This window comes from Thalia democratica, chromosome 5, assembly GCF_965202585.1.
Source record: "Thalia democratica chromosome 5, ktThaDemo2.hap1.1, whole genome shotgun sequence".
Classification (NCBI taxonomy): domain Eukaryota; kingdom Metazoa; phylum Chordata; class Thaliacea; order Salpida; family Salpidae; genus Thalia; species Thalia democratica.
Genome location: NC_139169.1, coordinates 68,598,411 through 68,612,156, shown reverse-complemented (window position 1 = coordinate 68,612,156; position 13,746 = coordinate 68,598,411). Strand labels below are relative to the sequence as shown.

The 13,746-nt window shown below is 24.9% G+C and overlaps 5 non-coding genes across 5 annotated transcripts; 2 read left to right on the top strand and 3 right to left on the bottom strand.

Moving 5' to 3' along the window:
* Positions 1-6,974: 6,974 nt before the first annotated feature.
* Positions 6,975-7,045, top strand: Trnac-gca (transfer RNA cysteine (anticodon GCA)). The gene has a single exon. It is a non-coding gene; the product is annotated as a tRNA-Cys (tRNA).
* A 366-nt stretch (positions 7,046-7,411) lies between these two features.
* Positions 7,412-7,484, bottom strand: Trnav-aac (transfer RNA valine (anticodon AAC)). Its single transcript has one exon. It is a non-coding gene; the product is annotated as a tRNA-Val (tRNA).
* Positions 7,485-8,430: 946 nt separating this feature from the next.
* Positions 8,431-8,503, top strand: Trnar-acg (transfer RNA arginine (anticodon ACG)). The gene has a single exon. It is a non-coding gene; the product is annotated as a tRNA-Arg (tRNA).
* Positions 8,504-8,877: 374 nt separating this feature from the next.
* Trnar-ccu (transfer RNA arginine (anticodon CCU)) lies at positions 8,878-8,950 on the bottom strand. The gene has a single exon. It is a non-coding gene; the product is annotated as a tRNA-Arg (tRNA).
* Positions 8,951-9,385: 435 nt separating this feature from the next.
* Positions 9,386-9,457, bottom strand: Trnad-guc (transfer RNA aspartic acid (anticodon GUC)). Its single transcript has one exon. It is a non-coding gene; the product is annotated as a tRNA-Asp (tRNA).
* Between the last annotated feature and the right edge of the window lie 4,289 nt (positions 9,458-13,746).

Here is a 13,746-nt window from a genome sequence, read left to right as displayed (position 1 = left end):
AAAATACTTTGGTTAATCAGCTAAACGAGTATTTTGTTATAAACTTACACATTCTTGTTATCGCATGATAAAATAAATACGGACTTACTTAGTCTTAGGACTTGTTGATCGAGCAACCTATTGAAGATAAATTGCACAACATTTGGAAACCTTTTAACGTCTTGTCCAGGACAATTTAAACATTTAAGCAGTGGTCGTTAAGGTCGTGAAAATATGTACCCATTAAACTGCAAAAAAAAGTTTTTGCTTCCTAAGTTGTAAAATGCTGCGCCTCTAGTGTCCGAATAACATAACTAAATTTAATTACATAAAACGACTGCAGCAATTTTTGCGCTTTGTTGATTAATCCAAGCGTATAATTAGATTTATACTAACAAAAACTTATGCAATTTTCATTCTTCTTTTTTTTTCTAAGAGTTATTTTTGTTATACGACCTTTTTTAATTAATAATATTTTATTTCTATTTTGCTAGGTCGGTATAGCGAGAATGATAGGTTCGCCAATGTTACAAAATTTAAGTGAAAACACTATCCCTAGCACGTAAATCTGGCCTGCTGAACAGAGTTTGGTTACCTTCACTATTAATTCTGGTAACTAAAAAAAATAAAAAATGTCTTACATTAAATTGTCGTAATGTAAAACTTCCATAATGTTAAATTTAAAAGGTCACATAAAACTACTTAAAGTTTGTCAAAAAACAAAATATTTGAGTAATTTTTTTTTTTAATGTTCTAGCCAACCTATTATCAATTTTTCACACCTGGCCAAACGACTAAATACTTTGAATATACCTATCTCCAACAACTAATTAACATACTAGTACGCAAATAGTATTTTTTGTTGACTACTATTTGATTTAAACAAATAAGCAAAAGAAAAAGACACAATATTAGCAGTCTAAAAAACTAAATTTGTAAAAGTTGGTTTCACTGATCATCTGTAATCAACTAGAAACTCAATTTTTAGCTTTTAATTCCGTATCCTAAATGTTTGGTGTTATAATTATTGCACTTTTATTTACAAAATTTTTCAAAGTTTTATAAGCTATACTTTTTCTCTTTTTAATAGTTTTATAATTTTAATACTTAAAAAAATTAAATTTATAAAACTATTAAAACTATTGTAAAGGTAAGCTGATGGTATAGTTTCCTACTCAGTACATAATTACTACAACAAAAATTGAAATAGTAAAAATAAGTAGTTTGATATTTACAAAAACTTTCAAATCTAACCTGTGTTTAAAAAAAAATCAAACAAATTTTTATAAGCCTTTTAACTAGCCCTAGTTATTCTAAAAGTGTGACAAAACTGTTTGGTAAACGAAACATATGTTTTTAAATGTTTAGAAATTACTTTGTATTAAATTTCTATGGACAATACCTAGCAGTAAAAACAAGTGCTTAAATTACAACAAAAATTTAAAACTAGAATAATCTACCTAGTTTAACTCAAAATTAACTGAGCACCGCCACAACAAAATAATGTTTTTAGGTTTGTATTCTACAGACAAATTTAACATCTTACTTTATCTATGGCAAGGTTGTTTAATTTTGGAATATCTTTAAAGAAATAATAAGTACAAAAAACCTTTTTTAAACAGAACTAAAAAATAATTATGTTGTTAATATGTTAATCTAATACTTAATAAACTATATTAACATCAGATTTGAAGTTTTTAAGAAAAGTAATTATGAAAAAGTACTTTAAGTTAAAATTTGAAACTTAACTTAGTTAATAAAGATTGATAACCTTAGATACCTCAAATAAAACTAGATAAATACAATAAACTTAAACCTCCATTTACTAGAACTAAACAATTATACAGTTTTAAAGAAAATTATTTTAATGTTTTAAAGTATACTGAACTAGTAAAAATTCCTTAAAGTTTTTGTTACCAGCTTGAGTTTTAAAAACTATTTAAAATAATTTTTAGCTGCCCTGGACGTTAATTAATTCAATAATGGAACAAGTTTAATTTTAAATATAAGAAAATACAAAAAACTTATATTTTATATCCATTGGAGGTGTTTTGCTTAAGTAAAATTCTAAAGTACTTAAATTCTCTTTTAATTTTTATGTAAATGAATAAAAGTATCAACTGACCATTTAAACATAATTTTGTGATTTACAAGATACTTGGGTTTTAATTATAGATTTAATTTAAGATTTTAACTAGATTTTGTAATTACTTTATTTTAATCAAAGTTTTAATTCTAGATTTTTCTAGGTTTTGTAGCCCAAACTATGAAATTTCGGGCTTTTTCTAAGGATTCCAGGTTTTGTGACAATCCTGTAAAAAACATGAGTTTTTTTAAGAAAACCAGATTTCAAAGTTATATAGTCTAGCTTAAAATTTATGAAAAAATACCAAACTAGTTTGAATGTTCGAAACAAAATTTGCTTACCTATTCGTTCAAATATCAACATTTTAAAGTTTGAACTAGCCTAAGTTTGTGAACTCATAAATAAGTTATTTTCAGCCTATTTTTCAAATTCTTGTCATTACTTATCTAAATTAAGATAAAAAGAATAATATAAATTTATAAATGAAATAATTATTCATAATTTTTGGTAAAAAAAATTAACTAAAGTAAAACATTAACAAATACAATAAATGTCAAGTTTTTAAAAACTTAAAAATGTATATTCGAAAGTAATACGAGGTAGTGCTATTATAATTATATATAATTTAAAATTTGCATGAACCCATTAATTATAACTTTAAGTACAAGAACTTAATTTTTTTTTTGAAATGAAGAATAAATTTACTATTTATTTTTAACTTTGATACCAAAAATATCTATTAAAAAATTTTTAATATTTGTATTTTTTGATTTTAGTACCTGGACTTTTCTTACTAGCATACTATTGTGTAAAGAAAAATATTACAGGGTTACAGTTTTTGACTGAATAAAAAAATTACACAAAACAACTTTAAGATGCCCTAAGTAATTCAGGAATTTTTTCAAAATCTTCAAAAAATCTCAAAATAATAACTATTTAAATTTGAAACTTTTTAATTTAAAAGCTTTTATAAATATTTTTTATTTAGGATTTGTTACAAAAAAGGATAGATTTAACTTAAGCAACTATTTTTTGTTCAAGATTTTGAAAAATCAAGGTTATGATTTTAAAACATTTTTTTATGTTCTGTTTTTAATTAAAAATAACCAAGCTGGCCAGAGTAATCTCTGATTTTCTTCTAGGTTCAAACTAGCATGAGTTATCCTTAGTCTTTCAAAATGTCAAAAATTGCAAACTGCCTTGAGTTATCCTGAATGTGTAGCAACTTTAATTTTACTAGAAACTATACATTTCTAATAATTAATTTTTAATTATTGAATTTTAAAACAGTTCAGCTACTTTGTAGCAAAAAACTTAACTTATATGAAATTTTATCAAAAACAATTATAAAGATTTTTACTAACATCTTAGAGATCTATGTTTTTTTGGTTCCAGTTAATGTTTGCTGCTAAAATCTGAGATTATACTTACTATCAGTTTTTACCACTCACCTTGGAAAATAATACTCATACTGAAGCTTAAATGTTTTCAAAAGAGTACCAAAATGGTCAACTGATTAGATTGTCAAAAATTGAATGAAAAATAAAACACCAGGGATGATTTTAATAAAATTTTTATCTTTATCGTTTAAATTAAACACTAAAACACTTTATAAAAATATACTAAATAATGGATAAAGACGAAAAAGTTATGATCTGTTAATACCTTAAAAACATTCAAAAATATTTACTTTCGATCTCTAACAGTGTGTATTTTTAATCAAATGTGTTACTTATTTAAATATTAAAAAAAGCTTTGTTTTATAATCAATTCGTAATAAATAGATGTTAAACTTTTGTTTTTTCATAGTTTATATCTTTACATATTTTTTTTCATAACTAAAAAATTGCACTTAACTGAATTTTAGCATCCTTACATATTTCTGATTGTTTGTTTATAAAATAAATAAAAAAAATAATTTAACTTTTTCACATTTTTCTAAATTTAGCAAGCAATAACTATTTAATTGTGATGTAAAAGAATGATCTTTTCGTGTTTAAGTAAAGTAATATTACTTTTTTATAAGGACAATAAAAATGTGAAGATAGAGCAAAACGAAATTGAATGTTGTATGTTTTTAAAGCTGTGTTTAGTCTTTTTAAGAGTATCCTTTAAAGCTCAATTGCTAAAGCAAAATAAACAAATTTTCAGTATTGTTTAAATTAAATTTAAGTTTTAAGAAATTTAACAATTTTATGATAAAATGTACGTAAAAATATCACAAAAAATTGTACAAAAAAGTATTTTTTTTAATACGTCACATCGATATAAAGTTGTACAATTTTTTTAAAGGATACCGATAAAAAGACTTACCTGTTTTTTAACGTGAGGACTTTTTATGGGTACTACTTTGTGGGTAGAATTTCTGCAATCGAATCTGCCCATAACTTGATGTGAATTCAGTATTTTATATTTAAAAATTTACACAACTAAGTTACAAAAGTACGTCACACTGATAAGTAAATTGAACAATTTTACAATACTTACTTTTTTCGGGTATGAATTTTTATGGCCACTGTTTTGTGGGTAGAATCGCTGTAATCAAATGAAGCTTTATTTTTGTAATCATACAAGAAAAAGCGTCTCGGTTTATAAGAAATACATTTTTTTTGTGAATTTAAGTTATGATTTTCATATCAAAAGACACTTAATCAATAAATAAAATGATTAAAGGCGTTTTCACATACACAACTTACTAAAAAAATTTATGCATATAACTAAATATATAAGATTTATGTTTTATTATAAAACATCAAATAAAATTGATAAGTTATTTTTAGTAAATAAAACAAACCAAATATATTGCTAATATGATTGCTTAAATTATTGTTAACAAAAATATTTATGTAATGTAAATGTAAAATGTGTGGAAACATAGAGATTAATCTTTTTTATAACTTTTTAAATTGCTGGAAATTACCAAACTTCAATATTTACAATTCGATTTATTACATAAGGGTTTACAATTATAAATGATTTGAAATGCAACAAGCTTGGTTTATAAAGTTGATTTTAAAATTGAAATACAAATTTAAATACAAGTTGACCACTTAAAGTAATTAGTCAATTTATATTATCGTAAAAGCTTTTTCTATACATTATTATTTCGTTTTGATTAAGATAAAAAAGTTCAAAAGAGTCAATTATAAAAATACTACTTTGAATAAACAGTACAAGTCTAATTGTTAAAATATTAACTTGACAAGTTGTTTAAATTCTAGAAATGCATAAGTTTTAATGTTTTCAAAGTAACCAAACCCTAAACACAAGCTGATACTTTCAATGAGTATAATAGATACATAAAAGTATATAAAGTTCAAGTAGCTTAAAATTAGTGGTTTAAAATAGATAAATAAAACAAAAAACATTAAAATTTAAGCGCTAATATAACTTTAATAACTTATTTACTTTGTTGCAAACCTCCCTTTTAGTATTACTTAAACTTAGTAATTACTTGCAAAGTTCAATTACTAAAAACAAAAAATAATTTAAATAATATTGTACATATTTAGCATTAAGTTATCCTTAACATATTTTTACCAATATAAAGAAAAGTAAAAAAGCTTGTAATATCTGGAGTACTTTCTAAATTCTAGCATTATATCAAGTACTAACAACTTTAATGAAATAAAAGTTTAATATTACTTCAACAAAGATAAAACTTGTTAGAATATTTAAAGAAAGTTACTTAAATTGTAAATGTAGATTAAAGTGCACAAAATTATTTTCATATATACTGCTAATTGCTAAGCTTTACTGCTGGTTTTACTTAGTGTTTACTGCTTTACACATGGATTGTTTTTAGAAACAAGTTTATAAACTAAATTTGTTGGAATTTATAACAAGCGTCGACGGTGTAACGGTTAGCATTGGTGCCTTCCAAGGACTAGTTCCGGGTTCGACTCCCGGTCGACGCATTTTTGCTAAGGTTTTTCAAACGTTATTTAAAGTTAAACTATATTTTATTCAAAAACTTAAGTTAAGCCTTAGTTTTTTTTAATTCATTAAAAACTTGTAAGCAACAATTATTGCTTATTTTTTCAAAACTTTTAGTTGACTTTAGTAAAGCTAATTTACTTTACTGTACAAGGTAATAAAAAAAAAAAATAAATAACTTACTTTTTAACATACACTAAACTTTTCTTTGCTTATAAAAAATTCTAACTTTTTTTGTTTTCGCTAAAATAAAATCCGCCTCAACCTTTATTTTTTACTAAGATTAAGGTTTTTACGGTTGAGTTAGTATGTTACACCATATTTAGTTTAGCCAGCCCTTTTTGCTTTAACAACTAACATTAAATCAAAGAATATAAAGTGTAAGTACAAAAGCTTGATTTTGTGGGCAAGTTAACGCCTTTGCGAGTATCATTTTACTTTTTACGGTCTTGTAATTACCACTCTGCGGACCGGGTCCAACCCGCGGGCCGTAAGTTGCCCACCCTATGGTTAACTGTGATGACTAACTATTACTATGTTTAAACAAACTTTGATAACTTTGCTAACTTCAAGTATATGTTGTTCAACAGTATTGTACAGAAAATCAACACAAAAAACTTCATAAAAAACACAACTCTGGTTTTATAAAATAAACAGTTAAGTATGTAACCATGATTTACTCTTAACTAAATGGTCAATAATAAAAATTGACTAACTCAGCTAAAAAATAATTTTTACAATTTAACAAAAACTGCAGTTAACAAAATAATTCAATGTAAAGTTTCAATGAAATAATTTAAATTAGACGCTTTTTCTTGTATGTTTATTGTTGTATGTTATTGTTTTTAAAACTTATAATGCAATGGTGGAATTTTTAAGCAAATATAAGCATTGATTAAGTAATATTTGCAGCTATACTGAGCACACAAGGGAAACATAATTTATGAGCTTTACAATGCGATCTAAAGCACATGCATTGTTGGTTCAGTGGTAGAATTCTCGCCTGCAACGCGGGACGCTTGGGTTCGATTCCCGGACAATGCATTTTTGTCTGAAAATTGGTTTGATGCTTAAAATTTATTAATCAGAAACAAAAACTTTTGAATAATTTTTTTATTCTCCAAAATACATTTACTTACTTTTATAATGCTTCTACACAAATAATGAGAAAAATGTATAAATTTCACTTTATTAAAATTTATAGCTTAAAAACATTTGATTACATTTAATGGCAAAATAAAATCATTGACTTCTCATACGTTAATATATGTAAATAGTCAAAGTTTGATATAACTTGTTTTTTCAGTAATCACTAAATCAGAAAAAATAGATGGTAGTTAGATTATCTTAGTTCTGTAATATGCGTTTTGTGGCAGGTTAATCAATAATCTTATGTTTTGAATAAAAATATGTTCCCTTCCGGGCTCGAACCGGGGACCTTTCGCGTGTTAGGCGAACGTGATAACCGCTACACTACGGAAACTTGTGCTAAAGTGCAGCTAATTGCGTTTATATACTAATAACAAACCGACAAGGGCTTCTATATAGTATTTTACAGCACACTTAAACCAGAATATAACTTTATCTTTACATCATGTTAACGTAGCTTTTATTTGAAACTTTTCATTCTGTTTTAACAAATACATTTTGTATATATACTACAAAAAACACGTGTAGGTTTATATACGAAATTCTATCTTAAAAAACCACTTCTTTTAATAACAAAGTGTTTTAAAATTCAAACTTAAGTATCTTAACTATTTATCAAATAAACTTTCTTCATTTTTCGAAGTACCTTTTAAAAAGTAAGAATTTATATGCAAGTTACCTGTAAAATCTAATTTTATATATAAGTTTAGTTTTGTAACTTTTATCAACTATGTTTTGTTTTTAATTGTAATTGGAACTCGTTAAAACATATTACGACTTATACTTCTTAATAAAAATACATACTTAACTGCAACCCTTATAGTTTTATTTTTTTACTTTGTACATTCTATATACACACGGCGAAAAATAGTTTCCAATACTAACAGAAAGCAAGTTTTTCGGCTTAAATTGTTATCAAGATTGCTGTACAAAATAATAATCAAGTTTGACCTAGCAATTAAAGTTTGACTGTTCGTAATAAAATTTATGGTTAAGTTTAAGTTTTAAATATCAAAAAAAAAGTTTTTTTGAATAGCATTTTTTTCTAGTAAAATAAACAAAAACCGAAAAAAGTTCATTAATAAGTTTTCAGCCAATAAATAAGACTTACAACTGAACTTAAAAACTAACAGCGATATAATCTCAGTCAACAGCCAATTATAATCGTGACGTAGCGATTTAGCCAAATTTATTTGCATCGAACTGTAAAGTTGAGAGAATATTTCACGCGCGCATTAAAACTTAAAAATTTAAACGCTAATATGAGACCATGATAGACTGGCGGCGTGGCCCAATGGATAAGGCGTCCGGCTACGAACCGGAAGATTGTGGGTTCGAGTCCCATCGTGGTCATTATTTTAATTGTAATTTTTGAACCTTAATTATTACTCTGTAAATCCTTCGAGTTTAGATTCGATGAATTAATTTTGTATATATGTACTATATACTTTTTACTTTTATTACAATTGTTAAAGTAGCTTGTTTTCAGTTAAAATTTTGCTAAGAAAAATTGCAAAAAAGGTGCTAGTTTAATTTTTCAGCATACAAATTTCAATAACTTATTATTTACAATAACAAGAAGTGTCTTCCATATAACAACGATATAAACTATGGTTTTAAAGGAGTTTTTTCAGTTAATATATTTAATTTAAATTAAAATCATTAATATGCTCATTTATTATTAACAGTTTTCAAGTTATGAGTAAATTCAAGTTACATTTCAAAAAAGACCACGCCGGGACTCGAATCCGGAATCTTTTGATTAGGAGTCAGACGCCTTATCCATTAGGCCACGCAGTCGCTTGGTTATGAGCTTATTTTAGAGAATATAAAACTAATATTGTTTTGTTGCCTGTCTGCCTGATGTAGAATTCATAACAATAGCCTAAGGCAAGACCTTACCAAACGATGTTTTTTTATAAACTAAATCCAAGAAATTAAACTAAAAATAATGAAGCTAAGCTACTTAACTTGGCTGCATTTTTATCACTATTAAAGATAATAACACACTTATGTCTTCAATATTAGTTCATAGATATAAAAATAAACTGAGGCCAGCATGTATAAAATTTCAAGTTTATATAAATTAATTTAACATAATAATCGTCTTTGTTATGGCTTAGGTTCCTAGTAACGGATAATAACTCTAATCTATTTATTATGATATAGATTTTAATGTTTTTATCAACAGTAGAGAAATTTTTAAACAAAAGTATAATTGTTTTTTATCAAAACCTCCCCGTCGGGGAATCGAACCCCGGTCGCCCGCGTGACAGGCGGGAATACTCACCACTATACTAACGAGGACTTGTCGAAACACGACTTTATGTATTTATAAACCTATCATGCTTACAAACATCACTTTGGTTTAAGCATACTTGTTGACAATCAAAAACTTTTGAGCTTTATACTTTGAAGTTTGTACTAACAGTATTAAAGCAGTTAACAACTTTTTAAGCAAACTTAGATATTTATTCTGTTTATTAAACTACTTATGGTGATTGATTTATTCTTAATACTACAAGTTAAAAAAGTAACTCAAAATATATTAACTAAAGTGTTTTATAAAGTATTAACTGACAAACTTCAGGTTTAAACAGTTAATAACAAAAGTATTAATTATTTTCAATACTAATTAGAAAAACTTTTTCAGTAGATTCATTTAGCATATGGCATTAGTTTATAAAGATATTAGTTTGTAAAGTTCTTTATATACCATTTGCAACTTAACATTAACAGATTACTCATTTTATATTTTTTTATTTCACTAAGCTTTTCAAAACTATACTAGTTTCATTGTCAAGTGGTAAATTTTAAATGAATGTTAATATTTATGTTATGAATAGATGAGTGTTAATAATAAATTGCAAATGGTATGTAAATACGTTTAAAAACGTTCCTATAATAGTAATTAGTTGTTAAGTTTAAAAAAAAAGTTTACAAGGTTTTTTTTAAACATTAATCTATAAAGTTCTGTTGAGCATAAGTTTATAAAATTTTATTTTACTTAAGTTTTTAAAGTTTTAGGACTTTATTATAAATGAGTTAGTAAATTTTTTTATAACTGGACTATAAAGTTTCATCAAAAGATAAATTATAAATTTTATAATAACAAGTTTATAAAGTTTTTAACATAAGTTCATAAAGTGTTAATATACTTGAGTTTGAAAAACTTTAATAAAAATTAGTTTTAAAAGTTTTATTGCACATATGTTTATAAAGTTTTATAATAATTTATAATAAACCAAGTTTATAAAACGTTATTAAAATAAGTTTGTAAGTTTTATTAAATAGAAACCTAAAAGCTTTTAACAAGTATAAGTTTTTAAACTTTTACTAAACTCGAGTTAATAAAACTTTATGAACATAAGTTTTAAAAGTGTTTGAATGAAGGTTTATATTATTTTAGTTTGTAAAGTATTAATTAGATTAACTTTGTCACCTTTTACTAAACATTATCTATAAAGTTTTAGTAAGTTGAAGCTTTAAGGTTTTTATAAAAAATATGAATAAAAATCAAGGAATGCATGTGAACAGGTTAAATGTGCACGATGACACTGTGTCCATATTAGATTGACTTTTCGTTTCACACCACAATGTAACTTAAAACTCAAATAACTAAGCTATCAAATGGTATAATTCAATATAGTTTACCAATGAAAAAGAACAGAATAACGAGTTATCCTACCTTGATGTAGTGGATAAAAGACAAAATACTGAATTTGTGACATTTGTTTTCAGAAAAGAAACTTTTACTGGTAATTATCTGAGTTTCAGAAGATCGTGCACATATAATTTGTTAACCTGAGTTCTTTGAAGAAGGTTACAGTTAAAATAAATCTTAATTGTATAGTAATGGATAAAAAAAAACTATTAAATCTCACCTAAATTAGTTAAAAAGAGATAAAAATATTGAACCAGAAAAATGTGAAATCACCTTGAAAATTCCGAACATAAGTTTTGTTGAACAAAAACTTATAAGTTTTTTTTTAATTTTTTATTAAAGTTTGTTTATAAATTTTAACTAGAATAAAATTTTTAAAATTCTTAAACCATATGCTTATAAACGTACAATATGTCTGACATATTTTGTTGTTTAGTTTGAGAAGTATCGTCTTTTTGTATTAATATGATATTACACTATAATTTTTTTGTTTACGTAAAAACTATAAAAAAATTGTACAGTGCTGTCTAACTATTTTATTGATATTTGCTAAGATCGGAATTTTTCCCACTAAAACGTGGTAAAAAATAGAATAATTAGTTTTTACTTTAATTATTGCTTTAATGATTTTATGCAAATGACATTTATATATTGTGTTTTTTTTTTGCTAAAATTAGTGAAATAAATATCTACATGATTTTATATCATAATTTTCATTTATACTTAAAATCCTGCATAAGAAAAGGTTGATGTAACCAGGATTGTCACGGCCACTGACAGAAGTACAATCCACTATACGATTGCAGCAAATATTCCTACACTGGTAATCGAACCCGGGTCGCCTGGGTGAAAGCCAGAATTACTAACCACTAGACAATGTAGGACTGTACATATTACGCTTATCGCAATTTTATTCTACAAATAATTACATAACACATTGCAATCAAGAGATACGTCCATATTTAGATTTTTACACATGTAAATAAAATCTAATAGTTATATAGTTGATGAATGGATTGCATGAGTTGGTTTTTAATTTCTCTGTTCTTAAAATAAAAGAACTGCTAAATTAAAAACAGGAATTAACTTTTACTTTTACAACCGTTTCGTTTTTTGTTGGTATTAATCAAAAATTTCATCATCAAAATTTCTATTGTTAATAATTTTAGAATAACAACTTTTTTAGCAGTAACTAAACTAAGATTAAAAGTTAAGACGATTGGCTACGTTTGGAAAGTTAATTTAGTTATGATTGAATTTTCGATTAGAAAAACTTATATAATAACATCAATTTCTTATAGCTCATAAGAAGAATAAAAAATATTTTCGACAGATTGGTTAGTAAACTTTAGATTTTAACTTAATAAAAAACCTACTCTATTTACTTATTTGTTTTTTACGCTAATGTTTTATTATAGTTAATACATTATAGAACAAGCCCATTCTACCTCAAGAATCAACAAAAACACAATTATCACACATAAAAAAGTTTTTAACTACCGATATGTAGTTTTTTTATAAACATTAAAGTTTTAAATTAACCAATTACTTAACACTGAAACAATATTTACATTTGTATGTACTAAATTTTATTAATTTACAGTTTATACTACAAAATAATTTATATAAAAAAATAGCTTCTTCAAATAACTTTTAAAATATAAAAAGATTTTCAAAAACATCCAATACAGCCATATTAAAGAAAAAGTTTTTGAGGCTGTATTTATTAGCATTTTGAAAAAACATTAAAATTATGAATCCACTTTCATTAGAAAAAAATAATTAAAATTTTTAAGAAACACACTTTTAAAAATTACAAACAGCTTGTAAAAAGCGGACTTTTGAAATAAACCATATAGAAACCTATTATCAAAATAAAAAAATTCATGGTTTGACCTTTCAACTTATTTCATTTAAAGATCCTAATTTCCAGTTGTCATACTCAAAAACTCAATATTTACAATAAAAATTATCATACCATTTGTTTAGAGTTTTAATAAGTAATATGTAGCTTGCGCTAAATTTAAAACTAGATTTATTTTATAAATTATAAAAATATTTTCTTATATTATTATGTAATTAATGGCAATCAAAGCGCGCTATGACAATTTATTAACCAAAAATCAGTCTATTTTCTCAAAACCTACCTCTTTTAAGGACAATACTAAATCTTTAATTTTCTGAATTATCAATAAAGAAAAAAAAAACTAGAGCATAAAATTTTAACGATTATTGAGCAATAACACTTTATTATGAGAAAAACTAATAAATTTTTTGATAAACATAAACTAAATATCAAAACAAGATTAATTCTAAGCACTTAAAAAACATCAATTTAGCTGATTAAATGAAAAAAAAAAAAAGAATCAGCTGGAGTTATAAAAAATAGACAAAAAAGAGAAAATTTTAGCTAGCATTTCAGTTAAAATCACAGAATATTTAATTATTTGCTGTTACACTGGCAAGATATAGATAAATTTAACAACTACAGCAACATTTAATACAGCTCATGTAATTATCACAAAACAACACAGACAATATCAAGAAATTTCTTACTCCATAAATTTTAAAGGCAGACGTCTATACACTAATTAGTCTGGTAAGGCTTCAACCTCACTATTCCACCTTATTGTGCTTGAGTGTCTCTACTCTGCAAATGGACTGGTGTTAGAGGGAAGGGGTCACGTAGGCTTTCCATCTGTAAAAAAAAGTTTTATACTTAAAAAAAATAAATGAGGTTAAAATTACAACACAAGAGTAAATAAAAACAATAAAATCTTTTGATTATACTGACTATAATTGACATTTTTATACAGTCAACCAAAGTTATTTTGTACGTTGCTGAATATAAAACCTAACTTTAAATTTGTTTAACTTATCACCAAAACAATGCTTATATCGTTTATAAAATTTAAATTTCAGTTGGTTAAAA